The following is a 10,966-nucleotide window of genomic DNA, read 5'->3' on the forward strand; positions in this document are numbered from 1 at the left end:
GGAAAAAGGAGAAATGGGATAGTCTATACGGTTTATTATAATGAACTGATGATCCAATGTTCGTAAATACTAACCAAAAATACCTATTAATAATAATTATCTTGGTCAAGTACTACAACAAAACTACTAGTAAGCTCAGCACAAAGCTACTAATAATAAGATTAATAGAACTGTAAGAAACCTGACATTCTAAAGGAATAACATCAGTAGAAATTAAACCTGATGAAATCTTCTAGTGGATCATCAAGGGTATCAAAACCATTTGCCAAAAGAAAGGACAGTGTACTTCTTCCTAAAGCAATAAAGAATCTAAATATAGCCCAAATCCTTCTCCAAAACCTGCACCATGAAAAAGATTTATTGAAGCTCTTTGTTACGACAAAGTAAATACATGACAGGAAGATGATTTAGCTTTGCTATACTCAAATCAATTCATTTCTTCTCGCGCACTCTACTTGCTAAGCTAGGTTTGCATAAATGAGGTCTTTCTTTAATTAATAAAAGAATATATCGGCAGTGGTTCTAACCGCCGAAATCACAAAAACTGCCATATTCAACATGAAAGTTACGACAACATGTACCACCGAAAATAAAGAAGAAAATTATGGCATTTATAAAGAACCGCCCTAATAACAATGTTGTTTTAAACCAGTTTTTTTGTAGTGGCCTTTGCTGACTGTACGTTGCAAGTTGTGATTTTGTTGGAAAAAGAAAAAAGAACAGAAGAGCAGCTTATACTATCTTCAGTTGTATCTAACTATTTATTATTGGGGAAAACATTGATGGTTCAATCCCCATCAGAGCTAAGAATGAATAAGTGACAGTCAAGATAATGGAGCTTACATGTATCCAGCCTAAAGGAAATAGTGATAAGCTGTCCTGAACTTCAAATATTTTTTCTTCATTCAATGTTGAACACTGAACAAGAAATTAAATTAGACATACATTGCTCAACTGAAAATAATTAAAATTACAACAAACAGTTAAAAAAAAGCAAGAACGGATGACTCGAACTCATTTACAGAGCAAGGGCATATTTTGATTTCTAGAATTTATCCAAAAGATATAAATGAATAAAAAAATAAATGTTCAGTTAATGCAAAAAATATTGAACAGAACAAGGGCAGCAGAGCTAAACAACTACAGAAATTACTCATTTATAACTACCTAGGTGAGCAGATCGTGTGGTCAAACCTAGTGGTGTTTCCTTCTGCAAACACAAAGCAGCTAACATTTAGTTTATTAAAATAGAAAGAAGCAAATTCAGGATGACTGCAATCATGTTGATGAATTATTAGAAGTTTAAAAACAAATTTAAATCAAAACTACCTGCTGTTAGTGTATTAAACAGTTTAGGCATTTGGCATTTGGCAATCACTGCTGCATCAGGAGCATTCTTAAAGTAATAAAATTACAATAATGATGTTAATAGTACTTGATTTAGCATTCATGGAAATTAAACCTAAAATATGGCACCACAAAGCTTCACATGGTTACTAACTAATAAGATATATACTATTTATTGTTTTCAACAATTTTAATGTGCTAATTGTTACATATTTCTTGAGAACACTTAAGAAATTAAACGTAATATTATAGATGAAATATCAATAATCATTCCTCTCTTTTTACAAAATCTTGAAAACAAGAGATACTACTTTGTTAAAAATCAAAGAAACCATGTTCAAGTAAATTTGATCTGTTGCACTTATTTAAGCCTAAACCTGTTTTAGATTCCAACTGTGAACCTTTCAGCAGATTTAGTCTTCAATAAAACAATTGAACGAGCTCACCAATTTAAACTTTGAAGTAAAATGTCTTGTAACATACAAATTAATTTATGATATTGAACTAACCTAACAATTTTTTAGGGAAGGCGACAAATAATTTTAGGTCTGCAACATAAATCCCAATTCAAATATCCCCTACGAGAATACTATCAACTAAATCTAAATGTTTTTGCTTATTCTTACAGCATTCTTCTTCCCAGATTATCCTCTACGACATTATTAAATCAAATATAACCTCAAAAGGAAGTGCGAAGTGCAAAGTGTGAAGTGCAGAAAAGGAAAATCAAAAGGAAAAAGAGATGTTAAGTGAAGATTCGTGAACATGCAGCATAAAACATTAGAATAACCTCAAAGAAGCTGAGTAGCAATGGCGAGAAAGAGCCGTCGGCGGCAACAACAAGCTCGGCGGCGTGAAGGAGTGTAGTAACTAGTGGCAATGAGCAGCGTCGACGGAAGATCTGAGATCCGAAAGAAGGGAGGATGAAAGGTTGAAAGGTTGAGATCTGATATCTGAGATCAGAGATCTAAGGTGAATGTAGCCTAGAACAAGGGATGGTGAAAGGTTGAAGAGGAAGCGATAGTGGAGGTTGAAGAGGAAGCGACGGTGGAGATTGAAGAGGTAGCTACGGAGAGAGATGAAGGAGATCAGGGATAGAAGGGAAATTGTAAAGCGAGCCCTCATCTGTTTCAAGCTAGGGTTACTGTAAATTTTTATATTATATACGTGTGAAAACGGCAGTTCAAAACCGCCATAATCACTTGAACCGTCACCAAACTCAAAGTTCATTATGGAAGCAACTAAAAATGACATAATAACCGGTTATTAAGGTGGTTCTTTAAAACCGCCGTAATATTAATGCCATTTTAAACTCTTTTTTTTGTAGTGAATAGTAATTGCATTAATACTCGAGGTACAGCAGAACTCCACACCTTAATCTATGGTGTGTAGAAACTCCACCGTTGAAAATACATAAGTACAGGGTCTAGGCATGGCCGAATGGCCAGCCTCCCAATGATCTAAGATAGCATAAAGATAACTACCCAGATATCTAAGAACTAGATGTCCAAAGATTAAAATACAATAGTAAAAGGTCCTATATATAGAGAACTAGTAGCCTAGGGTGTACAGAGATGAGTAAATGACATAAAAATCCACTTCCGGGCCTACTTGGTGTGTGTTTGGGCTGAGCATTGAAGCATTTTCGTGTAGAGGCTCTTCTTGGAGTTAAACACCAGCTTTTGTGCCAGTTTGGGCGTTTAACTCCCATTTTGGTGCCAGTTCCGGCGTTTAACGCTGGAAATTCTGAGGGTGACTTTGAACGCCGGTTTAGGCCATAAAATCTTGGGAAAAGTATGGACTATCATATATTGCTGGAAAGCCCAGGATGTCTACTTTTCAACGCCGTTGAGAGCGCGCCAATTGGGCTTCTGTAGCTCCAGAAAATCCACTTCGAGTGCAGGGAGGTCAGAATCCAACAGCATCTGTAGTCCTATTCAGTCTCTGAATCAGATTTTTGCTCAGGTCCCTCAATTTCAGCCAGAAAATACCTGAAATCATAGAAAAATACACAAACTCATAGTAAAGTCCAGAAAAGTGAATTTTAACTAAAAACTAATAAAAATATACTAAAAACCAACTAGATCATACTAAAAACATACTAAAAACAATGCCAAAAAGCGTACAAATTATCCGCTCATCACACAGCCAATAGGGTAGGCATTCATCATGTGCATTTTCTATCTATTTGTATGCTTTGCCGACTTGTAATTATTTGCCTATTTGTGTAACATGCTTAATTGATATTTGTATTACTTGCCTTATATGCTTCTACCTATGTTTTACTTGTATTGTATATACTTGTGCTTTCTACTGGGATTGAGGAGGTTCGGAAGGCAGTGGTGATGAAATCGCATGGAGGATCGGTTGGTGAAGGTTGTGGGACAACGGTGTTTGATTAGATTAGAAAATCCCCTAAGATATAGTACCCTGTTTAGTTATGTTAAGATTTATATAATTATGCTTATTTGTTTTAGAATGCTTTAAGTTTGAATTCTTGTGATAGATATGGAGTCTAGGATTGCCTTTGGCGTCCCGGGGTCTTATATCCTATATCACTAGGCACTGTTACCATATTGAGAACCTCCGGTTATCATACCATCTTTCTGTTGTATTTTTCTAAATGCAGGTCGCAACCCACCTCAGTGAGTTGTTTGATTGGTGACGGAAGTGGAGGATCTGGATATCTTTTAAATCTTTTTTATTCATTTTGTATATGTCTCTCACTCTTGTATTTTGTTTTGCCTAGAGACTTGTATTTGAGAGAACAAACTTTGTATAAGTTGTTTTTACTGTCTGTTTCTTTTGGTCTGTATATAGCTCGCCGGCTTATACTCCGCGAGTGGTGGTTAGTTTCTTATGATATTATATACTATTCTTTTGTTATATCACATCTGTTTCTTGGGCCTTAAGTTAGTAGCTCTGTTAGTATGTTTTGCGCTTTTGAAATCCTGTGTTAGAGCTATACCTTTCATCAGGCTTCTAGATAACATTATTTCTTCTATATATTATATGTATGAGCTCAGAACTATCGTAATCTCTGATTTACCTTTGCTTTACGATGCGAGGTTAAGTTTAGGCTAATTAGGGTGTTACATCAACCCTATACACTTGAGCGACAAGAGCAGATACACATCCGGTGAGGGTTCGATTGGTCAATTACATGTTTCCACCCATGATCATCTCTTTTCTTGCAAGTTTGTAAAATCTTTTTACTAACTCAATTCAATTATGGGTTTGACTTGGTTGTTAATACCTTTAGCCCTCATGTGCATATATGTATTCTTGGAACTTGATTTATTTTGACTAAGTAGTTGTATTCATGTAGATAGATTGCATGTAGATAGATTACATGTAGGTAGATTGCATATAGATAGTTTGCATTGAATAAATGTTGATACTCTTTGTTTCTTTCTTGAGTTTAGCATGAGGATATGCTTAGTTTAAGTGTGGGGAGGTTTGATAAACTCCAATTTTGTGATTTATCTTGTGCTTAATTTAGGGGATTTTATCAACATATCCCACATTTATTCAATAAATTAAAATAGCATTGTTTTGTAATTCTCCCTAAATTTGTGCTTAAGTGTGAAAACATGCTTTTTAGGCCTTAAAATAGCCAAATTTAATTCACTTTAATTCCATTTGATGCCTTGATATATTTGATGAGTAATTTCAGATTCATAAGGCAAGTATTGGATGGAAAACGTGAAGAAAAAAGCATGCAAAGTGGAGAATTCATGAAGAAATGAGCATTTGGAGAATTGAAAGCCACGCGCATGCGTCACCCACGCGTACGAGTGAGGAGGGAATTTGCTAGCGACGTGCACACGTCGACCACGCGCATGCGTGATGCTGATCACATGACCTCATTAAAGTGAATTCGCTGGGGGCAATTTCTGAGCTTTCCAGGCCCAAATCCAACTCATTTCTGAGGCTATTTGATGCAGAATTCAAGATTGGACAAGGGGAGCAGTTAGATTAGCTAGGATGATGCTTTAGGTAGTTTTCTAGAGAGAGAAGCTCCCTCTTCTATCTAGAATTAGGTTAGAATTAGGTTAATTTCTCTTAGATCTAGGTTTAATTTCTTGTTTCCATCTTGTTTTCTTTACAATTCCTTGTGCTATTGTCTTGATTTTCCTATTTCTTCTTGTTAATTTCTCATTTTGGTTACTTTTATCTTCATGAACTCTTGTTAATTTTCATTTTATGTTTAATGTGCTCTTCTTAGTTGTTATTGTTAATTTCTTGCATTGGGTAGTTGTAGATTTTATTATTCTTGTAATTTTTCATGATTTCCTTTTATGCCTACCAAGTGTTTGACAAAATGCTTGGCTTAAGTTTAGAGTAGCTTTTTGAGCATTCTTGGCTTGGAAAGAGAAATTAGGCAATCTTGAGTCATTAACACCCAACTCATGTTGGTGATCTAGAGTTGTTAGTTGATATTGTTTTCATTGACTCTAATCTCTTGCTAATTCAATTAGTAAGTTGATTAGGACTTTTAGATTGAGATTAACTAGTCTTATTTGACTTTCTCTCAAGTGAAGTTAACATTATACCTTCTTCCTATTTGGAGATGACTAAATAGGATTAGCTCTTGTTAATTGTTGTATGATTAATGACTAGGATAGAAAGCCTAGATTCTCAATCCTTGCTATGAATACCTCTTTTTATTATTTGTTATCTTTAATTGCTTGATTTACTTTTCTTGTCATTTAAATTCATGTTTTGTCAACCCAACTCCTTTGAACTTCATAACCATTAATTAGGCATTCGATTGCAATTCCTAGGGAGAACGACCTGAGACTAATACTCTCGGTTAGTTTTATTGGGTTGGACTTGTGACAACCAAAAATTAAACTTTGATTTGAGGATCGATTCTCGGTTTGGGCTATGCTCAAAATGAAATTATTTGGTTAAATTTCGAACTGGTATAAATCTCCACATCAAACGTCGACACTCAGATTATAAAACTTTAAGGAATAAACTGAACCATAAATTTGGTAAAACTCTCTAAGGTACCCAAGTCACAATATAACTCTGCAGTTTACTTTCTGTCTCATTTAACTTTACCCCTTACTACTGACCCAACCGATCACGACCTATGGTCCAAATCAAACTAGCTCGACCTCTGGCCCAAATAAACTCAACCCGACCTCCAGCCCATTTCAAAACAAATTATCATTATTATTAGTCCACCACCACAGTACTCAAAACAGAAAGACAATCACAAATACAAGCAAATACAAGGAAAACATATTTAAAGAACAGTTACAATAAGTATCACAATTAGCAGTTATACAGAATTTATCAGATAGGCAAACCAAAACAAGTATGCACATCCAAACAAAGCAAACAAATTCAACATGATGCATACCTGTCCTACTGGCCGTGAGCTCGCGTGTCGGTTAAATCGTCAGAACCTGGCACATCTGGTAGCTAATCCATGCATTTGTCTCTAGGGTGCTCATCTTCAGGAGGATCATAAATAAAGGAGAGTGCCTTTCCACATCAAAAGAGCGTTCCTTTCCACCATCTCATGGAGGATATACGAAGGAGAGTGTCTTTCCACATCAAAGGAGCATACCTATCCACCTTGCAACTAGAGAAGAATGTGGGGGAAACAATATGAAGGAGAGTGCCTTTCCACCTTCTCCACATCCCCATCACGACAAGAGAGGAAATCATCCGTCCTCAACTTGCCACACAATTCACATCACAAAAAGAGAGGAAATCCTCCATCCTCAACTTGCCACTCGATAAAGTTTTAAGTTAACTCGCAGGTGGGATCACACCCAGACCCTGCCATCTCAGCCATTCCGGCCATACCTGGTCATTGCCACTCTCAACATTTACCTCTCAATACAATCACATCGTAAATAAAATCTTATCATTCTTAACTTGTCATTAACCATACATCATTATCAATTTTACACTTCTTCAACCATAATTTATCACCCAAACCTTTCTTCACTTCCAAGCTACCTCACCTTCCTTAACTTTACCTCATCACTAAGCTTACAAAAAAGTTTTAAGGGCTAGAAAAAGTGAAAATAGAGGTTCAAAATTACATTGTAAAACACAAAACTCACTTTGCTAATTTCAGGGGGCACACGTAACGTGTGGGCCACGCGTACGCATGGGTGAGTTTTTTCCTTGCTCGCGTACGCAAGCACCCTGCTCACGTACGCGAGATGCCCAACCCGAGAGGGTTGATCACATCACGTGCAGTGGTCGCGTACACCAGATCTGCAGATTGGTAAAAGTGTTGAATATTACAGAATTTTCAACTTTCCACTCCAAACTTCCGACATGCATAACTTTCTTGTTTGAAAATATTTTTCATCCATTCTTTGAATGGCGTAAACTCCACGGACTCAATTTTTATATGAAATAAGTTTGAAACAATTTGGGGGTCCGAAAGTCAAGTTATGGCTCACCGATGTTTGGCCAAAAATCAATTTTTACAAAACTTATCAAACCTCTATTTTCACCAATCTTATTTCTCAACACCAAAACTCTAAGCCTTTTTGACAATATCTAATCATACCAAGTCACATTTTAATGTCCAATTCATGTCCCAAAATATACCTAATCAATTCTCATTATCAACTCTCTTAACCCTCTTCAACTCAAGCCATACATAAATCATCATTCATACAAGCATCATTAATATAAATTCAATATCATCATTATCATTGCTTATACAAGTATCATTTGCCTTTCTTACCTTTTTCTAGCCTCTAGACCAATTTCATGGCCTCCGACCCAATATTTATCAATTTATTAGCATTCATATGTTCACATTCAAAATCCTCATCCATTAGTATCAAAATCATCATTCACCAATTTACTTTACCAACACCAACTACATTCACATCAATGAATCATTAATCTGATCATACCTCATTATTTTAACATACATTGACAACTAAAATCATTAAATATGCTCCAAACACATATTCAACTTATTCTATAGTCATTTATCCTGAGGTTTCAAGATACCATACATATTATATATGAGAAAGCAAAACCATACCTTGGCCAATCCCTTGTAAAACCTGGAACGTCACCATTTGTCACCGTTCCAAAAAGTCCAAGCTTACAAGGTCACACCGAACGGGTCTTCGTCTCTCCAAAATCCAATATCAAGTTTCCAACTCCACCAATTTGTTTCCAAATACATAATTCAATCCAGATTTTCATACAACAACAATAGAATTACCTTAGGATTCACAAATTCAGTAAGTTTACAAGGATTAAACATTTATTAGCTTACCAACAGAAGTTTGGGATAAGACCTGGCAAGCCCACAAGATTAATTTGATCCTAAGGCACCAAAATTACATAATTCTTCAAAATAAATCCTCAAATTTTCAAAACTAGGAGAGAGTGGCTTAGAAGAAAATACTAAGGTACTTACCAAATTGTTCTATGGGATTTGTAGAGCTCAACGTGATGAACAAGTGGTCTCAAACGGTATAGTGATCGGAGCTCTGAATTGAAATTGGAACCTAGGGTTTGCTTCCTCCAATCTCTCTTTCAGCGTGCTTCCTTATTCATATGGGAAGAAGAAGCTGAATGTTATATTTAAGGGTGAGTGGATTGGGTCTTGGGCCCAATACAGGCCCGGTTCGCTCGATTCGGTCCATTCAACCCAATTTTGGGCCAAATTTTTTAAAATTAGTGTCTAAATTCATATTTTAATTAACTCAACCACATTAAACTATAAAATTCTAATCTCTAATTTTCATGATTAATACTAATTTATTCACTAATTATTTACTAATCACTCGAGTTTTACATTTATACCGTCTGATTCCTTTCGACCGTAAATCCGACGGTATTTTAATTACTGTCGATTTTTTTCATTTTTCCAATAGAAAATCTGATGGTACTCATCATTTTTTTGTAGTTACGATTCGAACCCGCTTGGTCAATCCGCCAAAAAAGGCGGGTTGAGGTGAGATCTTGAACCGCCAATTTGAAAAAGCTTGCCAAACCTGCACCGTCGAACTTTCAATGCTACTTTTTAAGCACATTTTGATAATTTTACTAACAATATAAATTCCTAAAGAAAAGGAATCAGGGTTTCAATTTTCCTTCCTTACAGCCACACACTCATACTCTCTCCGTCTTTCTCACAAAAAGGGAGAAGAAAAAAAGGAAAAGGGAGTGGGGTGTGAGAGAGACGAAGAGAGTGTGGGTGTGTGGCTATGAGAGAGAAAAATTGAAACCCTAATCTCTTTTTTTTAAGCATTTATATTGTTGGCAAAATTACTAAAATATTCTTAAAAAAATAATGAAAGCCCGTCGGGCCAGTCCGTCCTATCCTGACAAAGCTCGCAGGTTCGACGAGTGGATTTGGCGAGCTTTTTCAGATTGGTAGGTTCAAAATCTCACACCAATCTTCCATTTTTGGCGTTTTTGATGGATTGACCTGGTGGGTTTGGTTCGTTTTGCCACCCTTAACACTAATACTAGTTATATTTTTACTATCTTTATTTCATATTGAAACAATCTATTATAAAAAATATAATTTAATAATTATATTACTTTTTCAAATTCAATAATGATTTTCATACTTATATAGGAATTTCAATAAAATATTATTAAATTTTTAATTATTAATTTGTTAAAATCTTTAATTATTGAAAATAGCTTATTAAATTTTACTTTTAAAAAATATCTTTTTAAAAATTGTAGCACCTAAATTTGGTAAATTAAATTTAAAATAAATTAAAAATTTTCTAATAAGCACAAGAAATAATAATTTTTAAAATTTAAAAAATCATAACATACACAAATATAAGAGTAAATTTGAATTTTATCAGTATATGAAGTTAGGTTAGATTTTAAAATTTTGATAAAATATAAATTAACTTTGAAAAGCATTCTAACTTTAAAAGTATGCAAACACATATAAATAATTGTATTAAATCAAATTAATTATAATTTATTAATATATTAGTTACTATTAGTGAATAATTGTTATATTTTTAAAATAAATAAAATCATTACTCATTGATTTTATTTTTTTAAATTAAAAGTAGTTAAATTTTAAATTTAATTGATTNTATTAGTTTTTGTTTAAAAATTAGAAGGATGAATTTATGATATATTATTATTTAAAGGTTTAATTATTCTATTGGTCCTTATAGTTTTGCGAAATTTTTAATTATGTCCTTATACTTTTTTACTTTTAATTGGGTCCCTGCACCAATTATTTTTTTAATTGAGTTTTTACATTTTTTTTCTTTTTATTTGAGTCCCTGCACCAATTTTTTTTTTAGTTGGGTTCCTATACAATTAAGCTAATTACTATCAAGAGGGATCTAACTGAAAAAAAATTGGTGCAGGATCCAATTAAAAAGAAAAAAAAAGTATAGAGACCTAATTAAAAATTTTACGAAACTATAGGGACCAACAGAATAATTAAACATTATTCAAAATAGTTAAGTGAGTAGTTTTAAATTTAATTAGTCTATAATCAGTTAATCGTATTGATTCACTGGTCTTAGTATGAGAACCTGCCAGTTTATTTTGAGGTTTATAATGATGGATTTTATAAGTTAGATTAGATTAATATATAATATAAAATAATTTTAATAATTTTATATTT

General features: G+C 34.0%; 1 long non-coding RNA gene across 1 annotated transcript; it reads right to left on the reverse strand.

Annotated features, from left to right (window-relative positions):
- Positions 1-841: 841 nt before the first annotated feature.
- LOC107466144 (uncharacterized) lies at positions 842-2,462 on the reverse strand. The gene is made up of 3 exons (XR_008002332.1): positions 2,138-2,462; positions 1,168-1,210; positions 842-918 (listed from the first exon to the last, which is right to left on the reverse strand). It is a non-coding gene; the product is annotated as an uncharacterized LOC107466144 (long non-coding RNA).
- Positions 2,463-10,966: the final 8,504 nt, after the last annotated feature.

Source organism: Arachis duranensis, chromosome 9 (genome assembly GCF_000817695.3).
Source record: "Arachis duranensis cultivar V14167 chromosome 9, aradu.V14167.gnm2.J7QH, whole genome shotgun sequence".
Classification (NCBI taxonomy): Eukaryota; Viridiplantae; Streptophyta; class Magnoliopsida; order Fabales; family Fabaceae; genus Arachis; species Arachis duranensis.